The sequence below is a fragment of the Paramormyrops kingsleyae genome, chromosome 14 (genome assembly GCF_048594095.1).
Source record: "Paramormyrops kingsleyae isolate MSU_618 chromosome 14, PKINGS_0.4, whole genome shotgun sequence".
NCBI classification, from domain to species: Eukaryota; Metazoa; Chordata; class Actinopteri; order Osteoglossiformes; family Mormyridae; genus Paramormyrops; species Paramormyrops kingsleyae.
Window position 1 is genome coordinate 21,122,914 of NC_132810.1, and position 27,962 is coordinate 21,150,875.

The 27,962-nt window shown below is 41.1% G+C and overlaps 1 protein-coding gene and 1 long non-coding RNA gene across 3 annotated transcripts in view; both read left to right on the forward strand.

Annotated features, from left to right (window-relative positions):
* The first annotated feature begins 1,567 nt into the window (after window positions 1-1,567).
* LOC140578318 (uncharacterized) lies at window positions 1,568-4,562 on the forward strand. The gene is made up of 3 exons (XR_011982417.1): window positions 1,568-1,657; window positions 3,687-3,813; window positions 3,912-4,562. It is a non-coding gene; the product is annotated as an uncharacterized lncRNA (long non-coding RNA).
* A 2,044-nt stretch (window positions 4,563-6,606) lies between these two features.
* The window catches only part of bach2a (BTB and CNC homology 1, basic leucine zipper transcription factor 2a), a 41,911-nt gene continuing 20,555 nt past the window's right edge, over window positions 6,607-27,962 (forward strand). Inside the window, exon 1 of one of the 2 annotated variants that reach the window (XM_023839285.2) lies at window positions 6,607-6,990. The gene's annotated coding sequence lies outside the window, so the exon portion shown is untranslated. Of the gene's footprint in view, window positions 6,991-26,593; window positions 26,863-27,962 lie in introns of those variants that run through there. The other variant, XM_023839286.2, reaches the window with a different exon arrangement.

The window sequence follows — 27,962 nt, forward strand, 5'->3', positions numbered from 1 at the left end:
TGCTTTACAAGCTCAGGTATTGATTAAACGTTTATTAAAATACTAATAAATAAACAATTCAATTGGAATTGATTTTATACTGCTGGTTTGATAACATACTTCATGAGACCGATGGGGTTGTTTTTGAAATGAGTCCATTTTTAGGATGAATAAGTTACAAAAATAGGCAGCGTATGGTTGAAATCTGTTGAGCCCCCAAAGTTAATGTAGACTTGTTTAAACAATGCAACTTTCTGTAACCTTGTCATCACTACGATCCTCTGATACCTAATGCAAATGAATCTACAATACAGACAGCACATTATTTGGTTGCAACCAACATTAAATTGACAGGCTTCCTGAATTATGAGATCGATGCAAAAGGAGAAAGAAATTAACGCAGCGTTTTTTTAATTTATTATTTTTATAGTGCAAACTGTGGTGCCATCAGCGACGATGCCTCCGACCCCATTAGAAATGACATTGTGAAATTCCACAGCTTCAGACCGCGCTGCTATTTTTATGCGCGACACATGGTTACCGTGCTGAACTGACACTCATCCGCCAGCGGCAAGTAATGAACACCCACTAGAATGAGCATCTAAGGTACGCACACCTCTCCCCTGGTGGTAGGAACTTGCGGGTAGCGGAGGAGAAGGAAGATTGCCCACACCGTTTTGGATTAGTGGACGCCAATACCCTACTGAATAGCGAGAATGGTGTCAGACTGCATGTCTCCAATCTATCAGTTCTGCGGCTCCAGGGGGACTTTTAATCGGGCTCCAGTCTCCCTTTCCTGACTCTTTTTCCAGTCCCAAGACACATTATATCCAGCTGGATCGGGTCGGTGCAGTGGGCTGTAATTATGAGATTCTGGACTTGTCAGCGTGTGGGTGCAAGGTAATTGCTCAAGTATGTTTGTGGTGACAAGAGCCTTCAAGAAAGCGAATATGCGACAGACTGAGGTTTGGGCCATCCTAAAAAGTGATCACTCATCTTCGCTATGCGTGGACCTGTGTTTGTTTACCAGTTGATTTCAGCAATCGAAAGTGGTCATTGACATCAACCCCCATAAGGAAGGGCAAAATGTAAAACGAGCTGCACTTTTTTTAACCAGGGAATGGCTGTTGTACCCTAAAGGTTATATACACTATAATATAAACAATGCAAGTCATTCACATTAGGAAAATAATTTAAGACAGTCACATAAATGTGTTTACAGAAAACATCCATAATGATAATGATTCTAATTTTTGTATGGTTTTTAATCACAGGACTGGCATTTTTAGACATGATGCCACATATCAACACCTATATAGGCCTAAGGAAGTCAATTTAAAATTTAAATATGCAAAATGAAGCATTGCTGCTTTTATCCTCTTTTTAATAGTATACTACCAATTGTGGGTGTAGTTTTTGTCATCTGACTGCAGCCCTAGACCATTTCACATTCCTAGGTTGATAGCCTACATCTTTTAGGGGGAACTGGATTAACTATTCTGACAGCAATCGCACAGACACTAAGAAAAAGGTGTTTCGCGTTGTCTCACCAGCTTCCTGCTTACTTTCACTTCTCTGTGCATATTCCTCTTTGTGTGCGCGTGTGAAATGGCAGCTATCCCCGGGGACCTTTCTCCTGGGGGGGATTCAGGGTGCCTGGGAGACAACAACATTGGCTGTGAGCTATTTCAACTTTAGTAATGACGGAATGTGGCATTAGCTGTGGAATGATAAGAGTGTGTATATGCGTCCTTGTCTGTCCGGGTTTGCTTGCTTCCTTCAAGCATTAGAATGAGTTATTGTTTATGGGAGCTGGGTGTCAGGTCAGTTTCTCGCTTTGCTCAGATATGTCAGTAACTCCCAGGCGTAACACAAAGCGACTAGATCGACACACAGTTAAACATCTAGAAATCAGATGCAGCTTTAGTGCAGTCTGCTAATTCATGTTTTGCATATTTGCAATGAAGGTTTTAAGACTAAAAACACTTCAATCCACTTACTACTGGCAACTGGCAGATTGCAGGTGTCTGACCGACCTGCAGGAGGCACTGTTGCTGCAGGCAAGCAAGGGTCAATCTTGTCTTCAGTTGGGGAAACACCCTAATCATTAAGTCGCAGCTGCAATTGCAGTGAGTTACATATATCAAGAAAATGTAATCATCACTAAAAATTTGTCTCTACCCATTATAATGCACAAAACCAATTGTGTCATAGCTGTTTCAGATCTTTTTTCTTCATAGACCTAGAAACATTTATTCAGAAGGATGCTTTCATCTTCTTTTTAACAAAAATGTGCAGTGGTACAAAACGGCATTTTCTGAACTATTAAAAGTGCTCTTCAAACATTTACAAGACTGGGCTAAATATGCATTTTTACTTGGTAGAGAAAAAAAAATGTTTAATTAGGCTTGGTGATGTATTGTGGAGTTTGTGGGCTAATTTAATAGGCAGACAGAATTTTAGACTGTTGTTAAGCTAAGCCCATTAAAACAAATAATAAAGGGGTGTAATGTTTGCGTTATTATATATTTTCAAGTATAATATAGCTTTTACATTTCTAAATAAACTGATATAGTGTAGCTTAATTGCAAATAAATTATTAATGTTACAATAACAGCCGAATGAATGATGGGTAGTGGGCAAAGATGCATGAACATTGCTGCTTTCCAAGTGCATCGCTAGACAGAGTTTTCAGTCTGTTTAGTGGAAAGAAACGGTTGGCTGACTGCATGCAAATCAAAGGACACTGATGCGGGTGCCGTGTGTTGAGGGGTGGGACATGATGAATGGGTATTCAGCAGCTCCTATTGGAGGAAAATGGGCAGCGTTTCCACACACGCTTGTAGTGATTAGCATAGGGCAGTGTTTCCCAATCCAGTGCTCGGGGACCCAAAGACAGTCCACGTTTTTGCTCCCTCCCAATTACCGGTTGGGAGCAAAAATGTGCAGTCTGGTAGGGGGCTTGGAGGGAGCAAAAACCTGGAACAACTGTGGGTCCTTGAGGACTGAATTGGGAAACACTGGGCATAAGACACACCTGGTGTGGGGTGCCAGTCTATTACAGGGCACCTACACAATGAATTTAGATATGCTAATTAGCCTAAATGCTTGTCACATGACACCATGCAAACTCCACACAAACAGCAGAAATAGAATTCAAACCCCCAACCCTGGAGATGCAAGATGACAATGCTAGCCACTGAGCCACTGCGACACCCTGCTTGCACTTGGTATCAGAGATATATTTCCTGGATGCAAGAGTGTAAAGACAGATCATTAAAGTAAACATGGTAGCTTTCTAAATGGCTAAATGAAATAGCGCAAAGGTTTCAGTTAACCTTTGCATTGATATAAGGATGGGTGGGGGCGGTGAGAGTCGTAGAGGGCAGGAACACTGCCCAAGTGGGCTACTTCCTGCTTTCTTTGTTTGTTTCCTGGAGAGCTTCCTTGGGGAATTAACTCTCTTCACATGTAAACCACTTTCCAGGCAATTCAGATCCTGAATCTATTGCTGGTCCTGGCAGAAAACAATCTCCGAACATATTGTGATACTAAATACCGCCTAGATTTACTGAAATGAGAGTTATGCCGAATGAATTACGTGTGTTATCAGGTGATCACAATACATTCATCTTGACTAATTTGTGTTTTCACTCTGGAAAAAATATTACATTTGCATTTTCTTTTTGCTATGTTTTTATATCTAGAATGCTGTTTCTCAATCCATGGGGATGCCCAAAGTCCACATTTTTGGTCCCTCCCAGCTCACAGTACATCAAAACCAAACAATCAAGAACAAATTGAACAATCAAGAACACCGAATACCTGGTACAGGTGTGTCGAGTTGAGAAACACCGATCTATGAGTATAAATATTAATACCATATTTTTAAATGCTCCTTTAACAATATAATTAGATAGCTTTTTCTCCAGGTGGTCTTGATGTGAAGTTGTATGCAAGAAGGCTAACCCCCACACGCTATGCAAATGGAAATTTGCCTGAACTCAGAGGTGAAACACGAGAGTGATGATGGGTGAAGTTCATTTTGGGTCATGAGTCAATAAAGCCGTTGAGAAACGCCGGGGGCCGGAAGCCAAAGCCAAGCTCCTACATGCTTGCCATTACATTGTAAACATGCGATTCATAACACCTGGTTTTAATCATTAATAATTCCACCAACACAAAGAAAATTAGTCAATGGCCCTTTAAGCAGTGCAGTGTGATACTGTCTGATGAGCCGTCTTTCATTGTGCACTGAACAAATGAGCCTGTGCACTTGTACTGGAAATCTGATGAACTCTAGACCCTTGAGTGCATGGATGGCTCAGGCAGTAAAGTGGTCACGCTGATCTATAATAATGTGCACTGCAATTTTCTTTCATGGCCTGGGTCTGCTCAATCCATTAAGGGGGAGCTTAAATGCAGCCTTATATGATTTTTCTTGTTTGTTTTTGTATGGTGGGAAAAAATGCAATAAACTTTAGTGCTAAAAGTGGCATTTGCACATTGGAAAATCAATATATTCAGTATGTAATGTTAGAGACATGGAGAGTTTTCCGACATTTGCATTTTCTCTGCACGGTTTTGTGGTACATTTTACTGCTGGATGTAGAAAATTGTCACTAAACCTTCAGTAAAAGTCGTCGTTGTCCTACAGACTGATGCTTGACTGTTCTTTGATGTTAGTGCTACATCTGAAATTCATGGAACACAATATTTCTCTTTTTAAGAACAGCAGAAAATGTCGTATTCTGGAACTAAAATCCAAACACGTTGTGTAAAGATAGATAATTTATAATTAAATGCAGAACTGCTTTAGGGTAAAAGTCTTAGCTGGAAATAATAATTTTGTGACTAATTGTTTCTTGTGCGAGCATATGTGGCTTGGCTGTGCACAGCATAAAGTATAACACTTGCACTACACATCATCTGTTTTTAAAGGACTATTTTTATTGGATTTACAGACAATTTCAAAATCTTACATGGCTCACGTCTTCAACATTCATGACTTGAAATGAAAAATACAGCATAGCAGTTTAAAGTATGTTTCAAATAGTTTAAAATTAATTTTAATTATTATTATTTTATGTATTTTATTATTATTATTTTAATTGTTTAAAATTCATTTTAGAATGTGGACTCATATCAGCTGTAGATGTATATATAGGTACTAACATTCTGATAAAATGCATATAAATATCTTTCATAACTGTTACATACAATCCACATTTGTTAAATCTTATTAGTTCTTATTGGCAGCCTTACATAAACACTCCAGTCATTATATGTATTGCAAATTATGTCCCTGTAAAAGGTCTTTGTTGCCATGGAGTCCAAACAGATTGTGTGTTTCAAGCGTTTATATGTGTCTTGTATAGCAGGCTTAACCAGTTTATTAATTATACGTATAAATGCATTGTGTGAATGATGATTGTAACTATAAGGTTGACATACAAGAGCTTTGTATGTAACACTGAATAGGCTCCTTTCCGTTTGCCAAGTCAGTATTAAAAACACCTGCAACTGATGTGACAACTGGAGTAAAGTTCATCCCCAGTGGTAGCTGCACACTGGACTAAACTGTCAGCTTTCTGCTGTTACTTACTTAATGCTCTAACAAGTCATTCAAAAAACTGAACGTAATAGTTTCTGTATTATGGTCACTATGTTAATACGGTTAATCTAAACAGGTAGGCTATGGGAGTAGTAAAATTTTAATTTCAAATAGATGAAAAATGAAATATTAATAAAGAGCAACACTTAATAAGGAATATACGCCAGGGTTCATGCTGACTGATACTATTTTCCTACTATCTTTTATGCAATATTGCAAGGTTTCCTCTAACAGCTTTCTTGAAAACAAAAAAAATAATTAATTAATCGTGGTCTACATTAATGGAATGAGTAATTCCTTGGTATTAAGCAAACATTTATTCATCTATCGGCTTATTTCCTGTTCCTCTTATGAAAGGACCGACAGGCGATATTTATGTTTATCTAGGAAGACTATAATTGGAGTAAGCGATACATTCATTTTCCTGGCTTCCGTGTTTAATTTGCGCATTTGATACATCAGCTAAATGCATTTGTTGGGGGCTATTTCAAAACATTTAAAAATATACAAGCAAAAAATATACAAGTTAAAGTTAAAAAATAATGATTTTGGTCATTCTTGAATATGTTGTTAGTAGTATAATAAACAACAGCCTGGTAAACATTACAATTTGTTTACATTACTTATGGTAAGGGAAAATTTCCAAAAAGAAATTATCACAAGATGTTGACGGCCCGCCGGTGCTTGATTAAATGCCAAATAACTGCCAATTCCAAACGCGGGAGGTAGGTATGTTTAAATTATCGCTTCGCGGCTATGCCATTCAATTAACGGCATTTTATTGCGAATTCTTACTCCCCACGCCCCATCTCGCAGTGTGCACCCCGGCCTTATTCTAGGCGTGAGCCCATCCGCAGCCGTACGGACTTCTCATTAGTCATGGCGCAATTCTCTTCCGCTCGCTGAGCGACCGGGACCCGTGGAGCCGAGAAAAAAGGATGGGTGGTTGCGCGCTGCGCCGCATTCGTAATAGCGATTCACCAACCCCATCTGCGGATTTTCTCCGGAGTAGCTCCTCTGTATGCCCGGGGCTGTAACGCAACTCAAAACCTCACGCTGTTGTGAATGAGGGGATGCATGACGTCAGCGTTCGAATGTCAACAATGTAGCGATTGAGAGTAGGCGTTCCATTAGAGCGTAACAAACAGCGGAGAAGGAGAAGCACGCCGTACTGGATCGAGACGCGTTTTGACGTCCGTTTAATAATAGTTTTATAGCCGACGAGATACCATTTTTGCACGGCGAAGAACCTGAAACCCTACATCGAAACGTAATCTTCCTGCATCCTGGGAGGGTTAAGAAACTCTGGAAGGAAGTCACCATGCGAAAAAAAAAGATCTAATTTTGTAAACGGACATAAAGGCTGGACTTCAGGAGAAAAAAGCGAAAGTTAAAAGGTAAGCGCCATGAACACATCTCATGTAAAATATGTCTCTCCGGTACTAGTGATTGTGTATGATTTTGCGTCCGTTTAAATGGTACTCGTGGCTTGACATGACAGTTTAATTCGTAGTAAACCGCTGCTTTGGCTGGTCTTTCTGAGCCCCGCACAGCATCGTCGGAATTCAAATCCGAAAAGGCAAACGCGTTTACTTCTTTACGTACTGCACTGTTGTTTTTTGCACTATTATACTGACCGTATTCGTTTCGATCGCGATCGCAAGTGGAGTCTGACAGAAAACGTCCGGATTCTTGCAGCCGTCAGCCGTCTCGCCTGCCGAAGTTGGGCGCAGGGTGCTTGTGCGGCGTGCTTTGCTTGTTTGTGGATGCACCGCAGAAAACGGACGAGATAGGGGGGGGTAGGCTTCGTCCGACTTAGCCCCGTGTTTTCCGTTTAAGAATAGGTCATGTAATTTTAGGCGGTCTTCTCTGATTTCTTGACCATAGAAAAGGCATGTAGCCCACTATATAACGCGATGCTTTATCATTTGTAACTCTCGGTGTGAAGTCATATATACATGCATTGTTTGGTATGTGGGAATTTGAGTTTTTCTGTACATTATATTTGCACTGTTATAAAGAAATTGCAGTCATACTATCTTAATACAGTTGTTGCAATAATAGTGGCAGAGATGCAGCGCAAGATTCCCACAGATGATCTATACAAAACATTTGCTTGTGAAGAAATCTTTTTTAAATCGTGCAATGTGAACCAGTACAGCCGGAATGCATGCCTTATTACGTTAATGTCGCAATCCTGGACTGTTTGTTACTATTCACTTATTAAATGTGAGCTACAGTAGCGTATGGTGATCGGTGGAAATAGGTCATATAGTGCTAGTAATTTCGTACATAGTTTTGACAGCTAATACGGTCTGATTATCACAGATATGTTCAATGGAATCATCCAGTTATCTTAATACCTTAACCAAAACTGGTAAAGTGTGTGATATTGAATGGCATATCTAAAAATGTATATGAAAGCTTTTAAGACGTTTCAGGGGCATTTTAAGGAAAGCGTTGGAGAGGGTCAGCGAGTATTGTGGTCCAGGACACCAACGTTTGAGGTCTAGTGATATAAATGCAAGGCTTGAATGGAATCTCTGTTTGACAACAACAATCGTTGGAATTTAAAATATGAAAATTCCTTAAAGCTATGGATTATTTTCCAGATATTATGGAATTATGCAAAAACCAGGCAGCGTGGCTTTTTGCAAAATGTTACATAGTTGTCAGAAAAATAATACCAGCATTTGTAAATCAGTAAAAAACTGAAATTAACAGGAATTTTTTTGTAATATTTAGGCACAGTAGCAAGTGTGATTTCTATTGCATCAGTGGTGTTTTTCAATGACTGTTGAAATGTGTTTTGATAAACTGTCAAATAGCGCAGGCTGGGAGAATTGTGTTCGTGAAATCATTGCATTCAAAGAGGAGATATTTCCAGTGTTATCTGGAAAGTAATATTTTTCAGCTTGTCCTGTGGGAAAAAAAAACTGTAGGAAATGTAAAGGCTATGTTCTACTAACCTTATTATCCCTCTGATGGAACACTTCTGTCATATGAATAGAACTGTAAACAATATTGTGATGGGTAATAATGGAAGATTTACTGTTTTTGATTGCTAAAGTGGTTCCACATGACAGATATGGAAGTGAGCAAGTGGACTATTTACTATTTTGCATTGATCTTGTGCTGAATTAATGAGCTTCTCACATATCATCTTCTTCATAACAGCCATTGCAGAAAAGTCCCTAAAACAAGTACTAATGTCATAATCATTTTCTTTGTCATTGCATGTCTATGTGCGATAATGAATTATGCTTTACTGAACGTTACAGGACCATCCTTAAGAAAAGAAAAGTGACAGGTAATTGTTGTCCCGATGTTGCATCACAGTTGCAAGTGATGGTAAAAAATTAACGTTTGGAAACGGTAGCAACACCAAACCTCCAGCGTTGCAATTACAAGATGACAACATGCAACAACGGCACATACAATGTATGTATGACAGTGCAGGGCCTGGTGCTGCAGAGTGAACAGACCTACAGGAGCTGAGGTCTTTGGGAGCCGCTGATGTTTATTGATGTTTAATGTGCAGTAACAAAAGCATTCTTCTAAATGATGGATTCCACTGTAATGTCGCTTGCGTAATATTGCTGCCTTGGCCATAATCACAAGAGGTGACGTACCCTTGAAACTCTATAGTGCACTTGCTGCCTCATCACGGAAGTAAAAACACAAGCCATTACCGTGCTTACGTTTGCTATTGCTGAAATCTCTATTATGGAATTGCTCCACCTCTTCGATTCTCTATTATGGAATTGCTCCACCTCTTCGATTCTCTATTATGGAATTGCTCCACCTCTTCGATTCTCTATTATGGAATTTTCATCTTTCAGTTTTGCAATGATGACCTACTCTGAGCATTTTTATTTCACTCATTAGATATTTCTGCACATAAAAATGCAAAGATCTGTCCCGAGCATGGGGATGTGAGGTGAATGCTGTTTCGGTTTGACAGGGTGAATTTGTGAGATAATAGCCCTGCTAACTGACACAGTGTCGCGACTAGCGGAACGAAACAAATGGGAAGCGAAGTTGAAGGCAAACAGAAAGGACTTTATTAAACAACAGAGGGCAAAACGGAAAAGAAACAAGATTGCAGGGAATCTAAAATGAGGAAGGCAGCGAAAGGCAGGGCATGAACAAACACTGGAGAGCGACGTTAATATATCTCACTAACAAGGGAGCAAACACAAGGCAGCTGTGACTGGTTAACAAGAGGGCAGGAACGAGAGGTAAGACTAAGGAGACCCAGGCAGGGCTAACTTAGAGCCATGCTCCCGAGAGGAAAGTAAAGGATCAGACGGGCAATACAGGCTGGACATGACACACAGCAGGGGGTAAAGGATGGGGTGAGAGAAGTGAAAACATTCCTCCTTTTATATCTTGGGGGCAGGTGTCCGGGTACCTTGATGCTACCTTCTCTCCATGAAGCAAAGATGTGTCACTGTGCTGGGTGCTGCAGAGAGGTCCAGGGGGATTAGGAGTAGCTTGTGGGAATTTTACTTGCACGAAAATGTTCTGAGGGCCAAAGGAAAAATGACTGGTTCAGAGACATGACCAATCAGATTGTAGATGAGGTGGGTCCAAGCAACTAGAGGAGGCGGGATCAAGACATCTGATTGGTTGGTCCCCCTTCCACTGGTTCCTCTACAATCTGATTGGTCATGTTTCTGAACCAGTCATTTTCCCTTCTGCCCTCAGAGCATTCTTTGTTGAGGGGATTCAGAGCTCTTTCAGCATGAAGTACATTGGTAGATATAAGCCAGACACTCTTCCCCTTATAGCCAGCTTTAGAGGCACACAAGTTTGTGAAAGAATGTCACATGCGTACAAATTCCGTGCTTCAGAAATCAATTACTTTGGTGGATTTACTGGTATGTTAGCTCATACTGGTGCATTAATTTTGGTGCTGCTCTGTCACTAAACACACTAGATCAGTGTTTCCCAATCCGGTCCTCTGGGACCTTTGGGCAGTAACAAAAGCAGGACCGGATTGGGAAACACTGCACTAGATGAAAAAGAGCATTCTAGAGTCACGACTGTAATCTCGAATAATACTGCCTACCGCCTGTGCAGATTCCTGTTCCAGGATTCAGCCTGTCACTTCCCAACAAGGAGTTTTCTCTCCTTTCCTCTTCCTGTTATTTCTTTCTTTCTTTTTTTGTCTGACGGCAGACTTAAATTAGATGAGGGACGAGCGGCTGCAGTCGCCTAGGAACCTGAGACTGACATTTAAAACAATCAGCAGATTCCTGGTAAAAGAAGTGAGATCATTGTTTTGAAAGGAAAGTGGGGTGGGGTGGGGTGGGGGGGGGGGGGGAGGACTAAGATGACCCCGGCGGATTTGTTGCTGTCTGCCTGCCAGGGCTACTCAGCAGGTCAGCGATCTTGGACTCTGTTGGTGATGCCACACAAGAACTGTCATAAGTATTAATAAATACATATATAAATAAGAACCCTGGAGTCCTTATATGATACGACTGACAGGAAATCAGCATCCCCGGCTGGAAATAGCATCCCCACCTTGTTTGTGGTGAATGTTGAAACTAATTGGCTTATGATCCAATATGTATGAGAATCTGCACATTGAAAGTCTGCAACTTCTACATTTCTTTAATAGGTTCTGGGTTGCACAGTGGCCCAGTAGATAGCACTGTATCCGCACACCTCCTGGGTTTGGGTTCCACTCCTTCGGGTCTCCTCCGGTTTCCATGCCACAGGCCCAAAAACATGCAGTTTGGGGAATGGGGGACTCTGAATTGCCCTTAGCGTCTAATTGTGTGTGAGTGTGTGCCCTTTCTGGGGTCTTCCTGGGATAGGTTCCAGGATCTCTAGGAACAAAAACATGGACTGACCGTGGGTCCTCGAGGACCGGATCGGGAAGGATAGATGTAACTGGTTCTCAGATGCTGGGAGGTTTGACCTCGTGGCCAGTGCTACTTGTCTGTCTAAATCCGCTCTTTTTGTTACATGTTCCGTTTGGTTCCGCGTCCGGCGACCAGCGGCACTCTGATTCTCTGACCCCTCCCCTAAAAAAATGGTGGCGCTCAGTTTCCGCATTCCTGTTCCAGTGGATCCGCGTGTGAGAGTAACAACCCCGCGATACATCCAAGATGTACTTTATGCCAACTGTTTCCTGGGACGGGTTCCAAATCACCCTTACCCTACTTGGGCAAGCCGTTATTGGAAAATGCGCGGATAGGTGGGTGAATCGTCACAACGACAGATTTGTAATATTTTGCCGGTGAAAACGATATGAAGCAATTGTCAAGCTTTTCTTAACCTAAGAAGAAAAAAAATCTGAAATATCCTCTGTAATGAATACCATCATCATTCAGTACATTCTTTTTGTGGTGTTAACACATTATCCGATTTTTTATGAATGGGTGTGAAACATGATATCATATCATTAACTTTAGTTTGCCTTCTTTCGAAAAGGAAAATACTTTCTATTAACATGATTGTGGAGGTTTAGTCATGCGACTCATTGAAAAAAAAAATATATATATCCGACAAAGCGACCCATTGGAAGTCCTAGGGTTCCAGGTGTATTTATGTGTGAAACTGGCTCTTTTTTTTTGCCCTCTTCGTACTCTGGCCGGTAGTTGTGACAGTGTGTGAATCGAAGAGGTGGAGAGCTGTGTGGAGGTGAGAGTCGCAGGTGGCTGGGAGGAGAGGAAAAACAAAAAAGGCAGAGCGCCCACTTCCTGTGTATGACATCGTCAGTGGCCCATCACCAGACAAAGAAAAAAAAATATCCCGGATTTGCATGCAGTGCCTAGTTACTGCACTGAGTCTGATAGGGTCTCTAATAAAGAATGATGCAAATATGGCTATTTATGGACTTCCTTTTGCATTAGATTGATTCATAACACCTACAGGAAAGTTTTTTGTCCTATTCTGCTTTATTTATAGGCATTTTTTAGGCGGTACATTTTCTAAATGCACCTTATGTAGGAGGAAATACGCATCTATTTATGTTAATCATGGTGTATTTAATTATTGTTGATCTATTGTCAATCATCTTATCCCGCCGCTTTTGTCTTAATTAAAATGATTAAATGGTGCTTGATAATTACTTGTGTACATGTTCGTAAATGTGTTGTCGTCTGTAATTTATAATTTTATGGTAAATACAGTTTTGCATTTGGATATGCGCATTGAGGCGGGACGCTGTGAATGAGAAACATTTGGGTATGTGTGCATGTTTCATCATTTACCTTCACAACTCGGAGGCAGACAGAGGTAACAGAGACCCGGGGGATTTATGCTTAAAAGTTTGTTTCCCCTCAAATAAAGCCTTAATGTTTGAGAATGTAGTGAGTTCTATGGCAGCAGCCTGTAGATCCACTTAAAATGAAGGTGTTGTTGCTGTGTGACTATTGTTGCATCATGGTTGGTAAAGAAAAAATCCCTTTTGTCTGAATCTTTTGAGAATAATTATATGTATGAAATATTTGGAATATCCCTTAGGGTAATATATGACCGCGACAGACTAAGGTAATGAAAATGGGGCACAGAATCATTCATGGGGACTGTATATCTGCCATTGTCGCACGTGTGCGGCTGCCCTCTTTCCGTAACTGCATCCTCTGGCTCATTCACATTCACTGGAATAGCTGTGAGAGGAGCTCTAAAGGAGGTGCTGTTAATCTGCGAATGGGTGGCGACAGGCAGCAGCGTGTGGATCAGAATCGCGATGCGTGTGACTGGAGCGCCGTGAGCAGCGGCTGCACACCGTCTGCACCTACCGGACCGATTGTAGGTGTAATTGTTCCAGAGGGCAGCCGGCGGCCTTCATGAAGAGCGGGGCTTCCTGCTGGCGGCTTGTGGTGGAATTAGGCTTTATTTACCCACTCGAGGGGCCTGTTCCAGCAATATAAGGATCTACTGATCCTGTATCAGTTATGCGAAACATACCAGGCGTGACCAACTCGGAATGACAGGACACATCAGCTGTGTTAGATTTAGTGCGGCAAGTACTGGAATATTTTGCGAGACCGATATCAGATCTTTCGTAACTCCTGCATTACATACTAAACACTTTCCTGGCTGCACATGATAGATCAACAACATACCTGATAAAAAAAAAATTCTCATTGTAAGCTCAGCTGTGTCACGTCTAACAGACTAATCTTATCATGATTTACAGTGTGGTTAATCTTTATATGTTTTTCTTTTTTTTGTGCAAGAGTTGTAAACAATGTGCCCATTTGCCCAGTAGGCGCTTCACAGTTTTGGCTCCCTACTACAAACTATAGTGATTCTCCCTCTGTAGACACTCAGTAACTCATACAGCGCCCTATCTCTGCTGATGAGCTCGGGAAGTTTTGCTGCTGAGACAGCTCCAGTCACCAAGGAGACCCAATCCTGCGTCTACCGCACATGCGTGTTTTCTACTAATCTTTAAACCGCCTTTGAGACTAAGAGGGAAGGTCAAGTTCGGTTAGGGAAATGATTAATTGAACAGTTAGATGCTAGATTCGCTTAAGGACCTTCCTTTGGTGCAGTCATAGTCCCACTGTTACTACTGTACACGTAACGTTCATACTTAAGTTCATGAAGAATTCAGACGGCAGGATAAGAACACCCACACACACTTCTAAGAGGAAAAACATATGGCAAACAGCTACGAATTATATTTTCGTAAGATTTGCCTCGCCTGTTGCGTAACGGAACTCTGCCATCTGTAAGTATGGGCCAGACCAGCTGTTTAAAGAGCACGACTGAGACTCCCACTCGCCATACACACTGGGTGAGGTTCCAGTCCATCACAGGGCACATACTGACATGCAAAGCTCATGTTTGATAGAAAAGTATGATATTTCAAGAAATTAAGAGGAACCAGTTGGAGGATGTTTGAGTAGCACGTTACTTAAAGCAGCCATCTATAATACATTGTAGATACCTTCATAATAAATGGTATAGTAGAACAGGCAGTAGTGCATTGTCTCACTACATAGAGTGATGTGTGCATTCATTGGTTTTTAAGGCTGTATTGTCTTTAATTCTTTTCTGGGACTTTATAAAGGCCTGATAAGCGGTAATGTGTCCGGATTGAAGGCTGTACTCATGGTTACCCCGTGCCAAGTCATCTTCCCTCCCTTTCCTTGTAATAGCACATTTCAAGCAAATGGATTTGTTGAGTCATGTGAGATCATGTATACTGGGAAACGGTGCAGCTGGGAGGAGAGTGGCTGAGTGGGGCGGGGGTTGGGGCAGACATCCGCGAGACAAAGGAATGCGCAGGGTGCACCGGCGAGGCCTGTGTAACGTAATCTGTGGTGAGTGCTGAGTGGCTGAAGGTCCTTAGGGATTCAGCCAAACATCATGATAGGGCAGAAGGCTGAGAGGAGGAAGGTCTCACAGCCTGAGGCCTATTCTGCATTGTCCATTGGGACAGTATTAGGTATTAATTGGCTCTAAAGGAGTAACATATGATCTTAATCATTCCTGCTATTGTTGGTATGGCACCATATCAATATTCTTACAGAGCATAATATAATGTTATTCTAAAAATGATAAGGCTATTTTGTGTTTGTTTCCTGGCAATTTGTGGTTGACATGAATAGTATTTCCACAGTCCCAAACACCATCTTCTCTTTAAATACTTCATATCTGAAACATCTACAGTTGCTGACATGAGGCATTATTTATAATTCTTAAATTTTCCTTTAGGGCAGCTGGAATGAAAAAAAAAAATCAGTTTAACAGCATATTTCCAAAACCCACTCCGTTTTTTGTTGTTTCTGAGATGGGACGGCCAGTGACTTAAAGTGAGGCTTCCTCATCATGTGTTACAGTATCAGGAACCAAAACTTGCTCAGATTAAGTGTGTTTTTCTGCCATCTTGTAGAACTTCCTATAAACTGTCAACCCGCAAATGTTCACTAAATTTAGTCACTCTAGTTTTAGGAATGTTGAAAGTAGGCAAACAGAACCAAAAGAAAATAGTCAATTAGAAAATCTTGAATGTTTAGCACAGTAATCCAAATAATTTTGTGTGTGTGTTTGTGTATGTGTGTGTATGTGTGTGTGTGAGAGAGAGAGAGAGAGAGAGAGAGAGACTCTATCCAGGGTTCTGCAGTACTATTTGCCTGTAGTTTATTATGACGGAGTCACATGACTCGGATGAACTGTGAAACACGGGTTAGAACATTGATCATTTACTTTCACCACTCATTTAGGTTCCTCCATTCTCCTTTTTTTATAGGCTCATCAACACTAGTGGTGCCATTTTCTTACCATAGAGGTACCACAGAGTCCCCGCAATTATTTGACAGAAGCGCAGTTAACAGTCTTTTTTATCCTAGGTATGTTTAATGGCTGTAAGTAACACCAGTACATCCTCCTTAAAAACAGTGTGTAAGTCATTTTATTGCAGTCAGGCCTGTGTGTCTTTTTTAATGGCACAGATGTCATATATTTTTGTAGATTTCCTAGATGTCGGTCTTTATATACAAGCATGTGTTCATTACACGCTTATGATTATTAAGCTGGTCAGCGGAAATGATTTCCAGAGGTTGACATCATCACGTCACTCCAGACCAGGAGATATTTTCCATAACCCTTAGTGCTTTGGTCTGTGATATTGTTCTTTCTCTTCTCTTGCGACCATGTGGCTGCATCACACCGAGAACAGGACTCTGCGTTTAGGCGTTGTAAATGGCTGTGGGAGAAGCTCTCTCTGGTATTCCTAATGCATCATAGTCCAACAGGACACATGCTTACCGAAGCTGTAGTCCACTTCAAAGAAGGCAATAAAAATATAGTAAAATCCAACTATCCAGACAGTCGTGGAGCAAAGAGTTCCTGGACAGAGAACCTTACAAAAGATCTGTTAACCCATCTGGCATGGGTTATTAGCAGCGGACAGGACAGATGGTTCCATGATCAAATTCTTCCTGGCGTCGAGGGTGTGCTAATCTCCATACGCTGCTCCTGAGCCCGTTTGGCTCAAAGAGTCGTTTTACATAGTATATTACTAATGAAAAATGAACGGATGTTAGAAATAAAATGTCATCCTTGCATTTGTAAGGGCGACCCTCTGAAGTTGGTGTTGTGGAGGTGGTTCATTGAGCATCCTCATCAGGAGATCAGGGTCAGTCAGTGTATTGGAACATGAAAGATGAGCATAGGGGTGGTTTGAGAGACACCCGGGATCCACCTTCCTGTCCAGGGTCAAGTCAGGATAACAGGACGAATTCTAGCATTGACCGTATTCCAATATGGTCACAGCTACGACTGATAAGCTGAACTTGTTCCATCTGGCCACTTTTCTCTCCACAGGCCCTGGCTAAAGTAGAAGCCGCCTTGGTCTCACAGCCCAAACACCCTGCCCCCGTCTCCTCTGCTCTTATTGACACGAAAGCTTCTGTCATTACACTGGTCGTGTCCTTTGCTCTATCTGCAACCGCCCGGCGCCGTTGCCACAATCTCGGCTATGAGAACAAGTCTGGGATATGATGACTGAATAATGAAATATTGATGTGGTGTAAAATGGGCTTTCCAACCACACAAACGAGAACTAGCATTTTTAACTACGGTCAGGACAGAAGATGTAGATCCAGCAAAATATAATTTTTTAATGATTGAAAGTAAATAGTTTTGCATTATAATAATAATAATAATAATAATGTCATTTTAAATAGTAAACCACCTGATGACTCACAGGACATAATTAATCAGTACATTCTTCATTAATCAATTAGTTATTGACATCCTGTTTTATTCATATTTGTAGAAAAGAGTAGAACACATTAAATTAGACTGAGAGTAATAGACTTGCGTGTATCTATGAATTGTATCTTCTTTTTGAAAATGAGATAATACATTTTTCTGTACCTGCACTAATGAAAGGCCAAAGTTATTTTCATGACGGTTAGAAAAGTAAAAAAAAGGAGAAATAAAAAAAATGTATTTATTTAATGTAAGCTTTGATTCATTCAGATGGATTTCAGCATATTAAAACGAATGAAACACGAAAGGCACAGTCACTGTCTGTGGTGACACTGTACTGGAGTATGTGCACAGAACAGGAAGTAGATTAAGAGGCTGCCTTAATTTAATTCATACTTAAATTTTGAAATATATTTCCATGAACACACAGGAATTTTCTTTTTTTGAACAACAAACAATATATATATATATATATATATATATATATATATATATATATATATACACCCCCCCCCCCCCCCCCACACACACACACACACACACACACACGCACGAAATCCTTGTTTGTGAATATTTGTCCTTTATCCTGTATAGACATACCAATGCAAATGTAGGAAAAAAGACACTTTCTTTTTTCAGGTTTTTGGAGGTAATTTATTTAATTACTTTCCTCTTGTTCATTAGAGTTACAGACCAATAAAAATGTGCTGACTGATTCTCCATTCTGACATCTTCTTACCGTGATGAGTAATGAATGATTAAAAACAATCTATTTCACTGTCAAAAAAAAAAATAGGTCAACAGCTGACCTCGGTGAAGCATGAGCCAGCAGTTTACAGACCAGCCTCACAGTTTGTTTCCTGGAAACTTGTTGCTGTGAAAATTGTAAACATAGAGTACCTGTTTGTTTTTTTTGTTTTTGCACTGAACCGAGAGCTTTTTTTTTCTCATTGCCAAACAGGTAGTGTTGTGCTCTTGCATCTCAATAACTGGAATTTCTTTTTTTCTGTTTTCCCTGCATAGGTAAAACACAAAGTCAGTGATACTTTAAAAGTTCCGTAGAAACCTTAACCAGATCATTTAACCTTGCCCATGTTCCTGGGATCACTAACGGCTTCATTCAGAGAATATGCCTGCAAACCCACTGTAGGAAATGGTTTTCAGATGGCATGTGAACAAACCGAAAGATGTATTTCTGTCTGTCACTATTCACACTTCCTCTTTCGAAACACATTTTTTTTTTTCGTAATTGCTTCTCATGATGCAGCCCTTTACGATGAGTTCCCGTCGCTTTAAGGCATCCCAGAAAAGCAGCTGCGTTGCCACGGCACCTGACGGATGGATGAAACTCTAGAATGGGTGAAAGAGAGTGACACGGGCAACTTGCTCTGGGCAGTGAGTCATGTCAGGTTCAAATTTAAAATATTATGGGCGGTGACGAGCTAGCCAAAAAGGTCAAGTCGAGCGACGGGGAAAATTAAGAGAAAATTTCCATACGTGCTTGGGAAAGGTTTCGTATATTTTCTGTTCATATTTATATACAGTATATATATATATAGTATTTGTGCATCTGCCGAATATTGATTTAAAACACTGATATGGAGGTATCTTAACCATTTTTTTTCCTCAAAAATTTTGTGACTGTACTTGTGCTAAAGTTTTGTATTAATAGAGGCCATGTCATATTGTCTGTTTCTGTTCAGCTACATTTATGTTTATCTGATGCTTTTATCCAAAACATCTTAAAATGAAGGCATACATTTTACATACATCCCCCTTGGACTTGAACCCACAACCTTTGGGTTGTTAGTGCGAAGCTCTATTTGTTGAGCTACATCATGCAGAGTCACACCAAGTACATATAAGTGACATATATTATTGTTAATTAAAAAAATTGTATTTGTTCTGAAGAAGCTGTTTCTATCAAAACTGAAATCTGTAACAATATTAGGGTTTTGAGGATTTTACAATGGTTCTTTAGACATGTTACCTACAGTATCTGACACAGAGGGACTAAAGAATTAGTGGCTGTTTGGGGCCAGGGGAACAAACGTGGCCATTCATCTCACGTTGCCATGTCAGAGATGTTCCTCATTAGCCTGACAGGCACAGATAACATCGAAGACCCCAACGGAAAAGCACACTTTGTTGAAAATTCCAATACGGTTCAAAGTATTACAGTGCAGGGTTTGTTATGGAAACAGTGGCTAATCGTAGGTAGTATTTACTCTGAGATTCAATATTATCAGAAGCCAGTTAGACACTGATTTAAGAGTTAATATGAATGATGCCTTGAATGAATATCTGCTGACGTTTTTCAATCTGTGTTGAAAAAAGAAAATCATAGAACAATGAATGTGACCATTCCTGCCAAGCTGAGCCATTAGGTCATCGGGAGGAGACAATTATGCTGAGAGCCTTTGACCCATGTACTGTTTCTGGGTAATGGACCAGAAAAGCCATAAAGCTCATAAGAAATAGAAATAATTAACATGACTTCCTTTTTTTGTGAGGATGACTGTTATATGTTTTTAGTATTAACAGGATCAGCATGCAGAAAGTATGGATGATTCATGGACTCTGTTCAGATTAAGAAAAATGAATCATAATTAATATATATATATATATATATATATTTTTATTGCAGTCACATATATATATTTTTTTTATAAAATTGAGGTTATCCTTGTGGGAACCAGAATAATGTCCCCACAATGCAAAACATTACTGTTTTTTTATCAAATTATGGGGAAAGTCTGGTTCTCACAATATATTACAAAAATGCACACTCACACATATATTTCTATATATGAATGAATGGATGGATGGATTCTATATGTATAATATGTACTTTCTCGCTATGATATAGATTTATATTTGAATAAATATTTAAATTATCCATTCATTCAGCTATGTGACTGCAGAAATTTATGATACATACTGTACAACACGCATCAGACATCCGTATAGCCTAATTTGCACCTGTTCAGTGGTCAGCTGTACAGAAATCCAGAATGTGAACGTTTTTATTGTGTGGTTTTATCATGGATCTTGACCTTTCTGTGATGCGTTTTTGTGCCTAGCATGGAAGCATGGTTGTAATCTAAAGTCTAACTTATTAGCCCTCTAAGGCTGCATCAGAGCCCCTATATTTACCCGCAGCCTTGCATTTTTGGATGTCGTTGAGGGAATTTTCAGATCGGTTTGCCTCTGGGGGTGTCAGGTGTGTGATTGGCTCTGATGGGACTTGTTTGTAGAATGGTTAGTCTGGTTTTTGGTGATGCATGCTGAGGGTTTTAGGGGGGGTTGGATGGGCAGTATATTACGATTGTTTTTTTTTTTGAAGTGGTATACTTTTTGTTGACATTCTCTGAATTTAATCGAGATTTGGATTATTCATAATAAACTTCTGCTTGGGTGATGACAGACATGCGAATGTCTTCGGGGGATTTTTGACGTTTTCAGCATTCTTGAATCGGATGGAATAGGACCCTTGGCCTCACAGCAGGCATGGTTAAAGACATGCAGCAGTATTGAATAATATTTGAGAGGGCAAGATTAGTGGTTACTTTTCTTCTCTACTGTACTGATTCATATGGTGCGTCTGAAACTACGGAGTGAGTCGTAATGATTGGCGAGCCCCTTCCCGCCTTCAAACGTGTTGCGTGGGAAAAAAAATCTCCCTTACACACTCTGAAAAAAAATAACACTGAGTCTTACGGCAATCCCGTAGCTCAAAATATAAAGGCTGTCATGTGTACAGAAAGCAGGTGTTGTCAGCGATCGTCAAGAGATTAAGTGAACCTGTCAACAGAGTATCAGGATATCGGTTTACACAGCTACTCATAATTATTGGCATCATTTGTGACACAGTAAAACATATAATCTGAATAATTATTACCTTCATTCTGCCAAAAGTACCATAATGTAGCATAAATAGTGTAAATCCTGGCTAATATCAACAGAAGATATCCATACATGATACCATGTATCCAGTACAGGGTTATGGTGAACCTGGAACCAAACCAGGTGACACCCTTGGACGAGATGCCAGTCCATTTCAGGACACATACTCAGACATGGGAGTACCCAGAGAGAACCAGTGCTAGTACAGGAAAGAGGAACATGGGAAAGTGTTAATGCCATATACACAGAACTAGAGGCAGGATTGACCCCGTCCTGGAGGTGTGAGGCAATGTTAACCACTGAGCCACCATTCAATTCAAGATATCTTTAGGCAAAATATATACAATAAAACAGTTTATTCAATTGTCTTTTTGCCTATCTCATCTTCATTTACATCTCAAATGCTTTATTCCAAACTGACATACAATTCAGAAAGCAGGGTGTTACTCAAGAGCTCAACAGTGAAACCACTCTGCTGACCATAAGATATGAATGGACAAACTTTTCATCACAGGTATGGATTCCTAACCAGCAGAGCCACACACTGGCCTCACCTAAGGGTTTTGTTATTTTGTACACTGCTAAATCTACATGAGCTGTATCTACGTACCCCATAGAACACAAATGGTAATCGGTAACATTAAATAATATTCACAGTGCACTCAGTTCTGTGTTTTGAATATCAGCAAACAAATGAGTCAACGATTTGAAGGAATGATGTGAGGTTTGGTGGAGTCTGATGGTCACGGAAAACATGAGCAGAAGAAGAGGGTTTAAGTATCAAGTCTGTCTTGAGTATTGGAGCATTGCCAAGAGCTTGATTCAGTTTTGAGTTTGTTCCAGCCAGTAGCAGGGAAAAAAATATATGATGCTGAAGCCTGCCTCTCCAGCAGCGAGCATCAATCACGCTTTCCAAGAACTGCTCCAGCTCTAAATGGAACTGGCCGTGCAGCAAGTAACCTGTCATTTCAGTCTGCTTGTTCATTGTGCTGCAAATAGAACGGCTTAACATCCAGGGCTCCTACGAGGAGGACCTCTGATCACGCGCAATATACTGGTCTGTGCTTTCATTGTGCAGCAACTGAATTCTGCCTCCCAGCTCTCACTTAACTGAAAGTGCGCTTCTTTTGGTCTTAAACCAATCCAGACCTGTTTTACCGTAATACACAGAATACACGTTGCTGCACACAAGCACCGTAATGGTCAGTGAATTGGACCCCGCAGCATCAAGCAGCTTGCAAGCTGGCATAACCTAACTCGTGTCTTGCCCCAGTGTTGCAGAGACTGGAGAAATTCCCCCTAAAAATAATAACAGGAACAAAGAAGGTCTGTGTTTGACTTCTGGTGGCAGGATGACACAGTATTTTCCTGAGGGTGAATAATAGGCCAGCCTTCAGGCATCGTTATGGAAGATATGTTTCATAGGCGGGTGTTAGAGATTGCCAACTCGTAACGGGGGGGATCGCGCCTAACCCCATCTCACAGCGTGTGTGTGTTGGGTTCTTTCCATACGTCTCAAGGCCTCACACGCACACTGCCGTCAACACCATTCCTGGGTATTTTGTTGTTCGAATACTGGAATGCAAGAGGGCTGACTCAATGCTTTGGTGAAAGGCTGCTCTCGTGTGAAGGCTAATGCAGTCCTACTTAATTTGCCTTCGGTATACAGACCCTCTGGGCATAGGTTTGGTTTCAACATTTATAGGAACAGGTCTACATAGCTGAATGATTTAAAAATCAAGGTTAATTTATTGGGGGGTGAATGAATCCAAATTAAACATGGTGGGGGGTACATGTTCCCCCGCTTACTATGCCCCTGTCCACAATATTGGTAAGGATATGTCTCTACCATCCATCCCCAAATCTTCACCCTTGTCAGTCAAGGCTAACGATAATTAAATCTCATAATTTGCCCTTCCTGCAAAATCTCCCCCAGTTTCTTCCAGCTATGACCAAGAATCTGGAATAAGATCAGGTCAACGTGGCAAGGAACACCATTTCCACATTTACCTTTGCTTTTCTCGCAACTTGATGCTCAGGGTAAGGTTTTGAACTTTCAGACTGATTACACCCATAACTTCAAACTTCAGAGCACATGTACACGTTCAAAGTATCTGCAGAGTCAGACCTGTGATCCGCAGTCCGTCGTTTAGACGTACAGATTGGCACACGCCGCGTCTGCTGATTACTGGGCATTCGACTCCTGTTTGCACAACAGGAACAAAAGGAAAACCATGCTGGGTAATTTCAATAATGAATTAATTTGCCATCCCTTGTGCATTCTCTGAATCACTGACTCATCCAGAACACAAACAGTAATTAAATCGAAGGCTCCGCATCCAGACGCACGGTGGCTATTTACGTATCCGGATCGGTGCTGTGCTCCTGGGGCGTGCCAAGAATTCATGCCGTCGTAGACCTAGTGTGTAGCATAGCCCTGTAGAGACTGCATTGTGATGGTGAACAAAAGCAGACGAGGGGGGGCGGGGCCGAGAATAATGGGGGTAGGCAGGGTTGGGATCAATATAAAAATGAAAAGCTGTATAGGCAAATGCTTAGGGGTCTGGGCAGGGCTGTCAAGACAAACAGAATTAGCTCCACCTCTTGGGCCTATAGCTGTGTTGGAACTGGTAACAATACAGAATAGAATATACCAATTTATACCTTATACACAGAATGATTGACAGGTCAAACAAATCAGTATTGCACTGAATTTTCCCTCTGGAGATGGAAGCAAGCCACATCCCAACCCACTCACATTCTCGTTTTGGCTGTTGTCATTCATTTGTTTAGGTATGTGAAGCAGCTCTGGTTAACTAGCTTTGATTAAGCTTACTTATTAACCAATGCTGATCCAGGTAACAGGACTAACTGATAAATATGTTATTTCAAGTTAGACAGACTTCAGTATTCTAAACAGCACAAAATTCCTAGATGATACACCTGTCTCTTATTTGTTGGTTCGGTTTGTGATTTTCAATATCAGGGAAACACGGCTTTTTATTATCGTTTCAGGTGATCACGCATTTTCACTCTGGCTTGTTGCGAAAGAAATGTCAGGAAATTCTGTTTTTTTTGGTAATATGCTCTAATGACAAAAATCAAGAGAAAGTTCAGCTTAATTAAGCCACAACAAACACAGTGAAATCCCCATACAGTCCCGGACTGACAGAAAAACCAAAAACCAAACATGCAAATGCACTGTGAAAGTGCTCACTCTCTCCTGGGTCACTGCGACCTGTGAAAGTGGCCTTTGGTGCTCTGTCCCACAACAGATTTTTTTAGCATCTTTTTAAAAAGGATTTCCTTTGCTGTGACATTAACACCACACACTACATTTCCACCCCCAGGATGTTTCCATGTGCCTCAAGTCTCAAACTAGTTTTATTTGAAGGTGTAACATTGTTTCTTCCATTACCCATTCATCTGATATGCACTGTTAGATACCCCAGTAACCAGTATTGCAGTAGTCTACATCTATTGATTGTCTTTACATGTTCTACTGGTTGACCTTTCCTCCTTTGTCCTTATAAGATGACCAAATCAACTTGTTGACAACTGTGAAATTATAGTGTCTTCCATTTTATATTCCTTTTTTTGATTGAAATAGGAAACACATACATTGAACACGGTAGATGCACTGTGGCATAGTAACGAAACCTGACCGATATAAAATGCTACAAAAATAACACTTTCCTTTCTGTTTAGCCAAGGTTAGCCTGTCGTACGAATTGTGTTTGTTTCCTCAAAGTTGCGGGTCGCTAAACAAGGGTCATGATGAACCTGTCGAAGAAATGTTCTCCTTTTCCTTTGTACTTCAAGCTAGCAGACATGTGAATCAATGTAAAGTTCCTCCTCTCATTTTGGCGACTTTAATTTATTTCGATTATATTTCTCCACCTTATTACCGAGACAGGATAGATGTGGAGGACTTTTAGTATTTTGCTGTGCCAATTTCCTTCCCTTAACAATGTGTATCTTATCATCACTCCAGGTACAGTATATATCTGTTTTGGCTTCAGTCTCGATTTTTGAGGCTACCCACTGATTCTGTGGCGTTTTTGTTGGGGGGTGGGGGGGGGTAAATGTGGTCAGACAGTGGCTATCTAAATGTAAAACATGAGCCTGGCTCTTCATGTCTGGGTCTAACGCAGTCTGCAAACCATCTCTCCCATACGGGCTCTGCTTCACTCAGCGTGACTTTGTCGGTGTTGCTCGGCGCAGCATGTCAGGCCTGTCAGTGACGTTAACCCCAGAGAGATATGCCGTGGCCCGGTGTCAGACACCGTGGCCAGCGCCAGCAGCGCATGCCATGCGTGATGCAATGCGCTTGACATGCTGCTGCTTGTTGTCCTGTTTCAGTCTGTCGATTTCTGCAACTTCTCCAAGCCCTTATTAGTCAAATTATGAGTGAAACTGAAACTTTTTTGAATGAATGTGCAGGGATAGAGATGAGGTTTGGCAGGGATACTTTGGAGGGGATGGCAGTTCATCACAGGACATACTGTAGGCTCTCATGCACGATCACCATGAGCCTGTGTTATATAAGCAGTTATGGAAAAGGAAAGGATGAATGACTGTAGTTAATCTTGTACATTAATCTTCATGCATTTGACACTGAGAGAGATGTTTCACATTGGCGCATGATCTGTGGATGGTCTCATGTACATCGATGCATAACTTTCTGGTTGTAACTTTTACTTTTTTCTGGCAGCATCACAGTTAAACGTGGGGTTTGCATATAGTTCCAAACAAACAAAAACCCGCCCACGCACCGATGCACATGCCCACGCAAACACCCTCACGCGCAGATTAGCAGGTCGATTAGGAAGTGGGCGGCCCCCGTCGCCTCTTTTCCTACGATCACAGTTAGCGCTTGACATTTATCATTATTTGTTAACCGCGTAATTTTTAGACGTCAGCGTGCGCGTTAGCTTCCCCCGGTCGGTCTGATTTTTTTTTTACCAGAGCGTGAGTGGTGCACGTTAGGAATTTCATTTTACCTTCCCATGTTTTTTAGGGGTCTATTGGCTTGTCTATTGACATGTTCAGTCATCTGTTTAAATGCGTGCCCCTTGCGCTAATCAGCTTCGGCAGACCAATATTTCAGCGTGTCCGTACTTAAACAAAGACTGCACATTGCTTAAAATTAAATGTTGCATGTAAAATGCTATTTCCAGGCAATTTATGTTTAGGAATAAGTTACGGCGGCAGATGGCGTCTTTAACAAGGTCTTATTAGTGAAACTGTTATACATTATGTGCATAATGAGTTTATTTTCATTTCACCCTGCTAAACGTAAAGGATATTGTTATAAATAACTTGGTATTTCTGTCACATGTCTGTTAGTTACCATATTAAGCGCTGCTCTGACTCACTCTGGTTTCTGACCTGTGGGAAGTCATGATTCATGCAAGCAGCATTTAATCAGCCGGGACCCAAAATATTCTGGCACGCCGTCTTCACACTTATCGCCGTCAAACATGAAGAACTCTCCTTTCCGCTTCTCACTATAGACCCCACTATCTGTTTCTGTCTGGTCTTTTTTTTGTGGAATACTAGATTTTTGCTCTTTTGAAATCCCGCCGCTTGCTAAGTCTGAAACTGACCTGCCATGGCCCCCGAGTGGACGAAGCGGACGATTAATGAGCGATCTGTGAAGGTGTTTATCTGAGGTAATGCCCGATTTACGCGCATCTGCTGCGGCTGCAGGCGCGCGCTGCCGAATTCGCGCTTCTTACAGGAAGCTGAGCGCGTGCTTCCTCTGTCTGTCAGTTCTAACTTGGCTATTATATCGAAACGATTGTGTCTTTTTCTTCTTGTCAAAGTGGTTAAAAGACGTTAGTGCTACGAGCAAGTTCTCTTATCTTGTCATTTCACCTGCAGCAGGTTATTAAAATTCAGAATAAAATCGTGTGACTTTGTATATCCCCGCAATCACACGCGGTGCTTTTTTAATCCAGGTTTTGTTTTATGCAGGGTTTTCCCCTCGTTTCTCTGGCTACTGTCCGCCATGTGACTGATTTACTTTGTAACCGTTTGGCGGGGGAAGAAGTTGGACCGTTACATTAAAGTCTTCTGATTGGTACATGTTTTACTTCACTTTGACTCGCTTGAAATGATTTTTGACAGCAAGTGGGTTGGAAGTTAGACAGCAATTTGGCATTAGCTATTATAATATTTATATATGTATTGCTTTCTTAGTTACCAATAAAGAGCACAAATGAATAACAGGCTTCTAAGACAACAGTGTCAGCATTAACAGCGTAAACAGATAAAATGAAAAGTGCAAATAATTGGCGTAAAACGTGACCTTCTGTGGGTTAAATGCTATAGCAGCCCACGCAGCGGTATCCCCACCAGCCAAGGAAAATGTGGCGTACCTCCTACATATTGCGTATATACATCGCTTTCGCTAGACGGTTCCATCGAGGCCTCGCGGCTTGTATGGCCATGCACTTCTGCTCAGGGATAAGTCCCATGACTGTGCTAAGAATCTAGCTGTTTCATCTCCAAGGATTGATAGAGGATGGCAGCTCTGCCGCGCTGTATTTTTAGTAGCCCGTGTGAAAGGCGCCCGTTTACCACGCGCACCACGTCGGTCCGACGTGCATCCCTTCAGCTCGGCTGTGCTCGTGCTAACTCACGCTGAACCGATTAGGCGCAAGTCTAGGATGACCATGCAGCTGCTGAGAAGTATGAAGAAATTAATTAAAATGTTTATACTGTAAAGCTTTAGAAAATACCAGAACAGTAACTCAGTGTTTCTATTTTC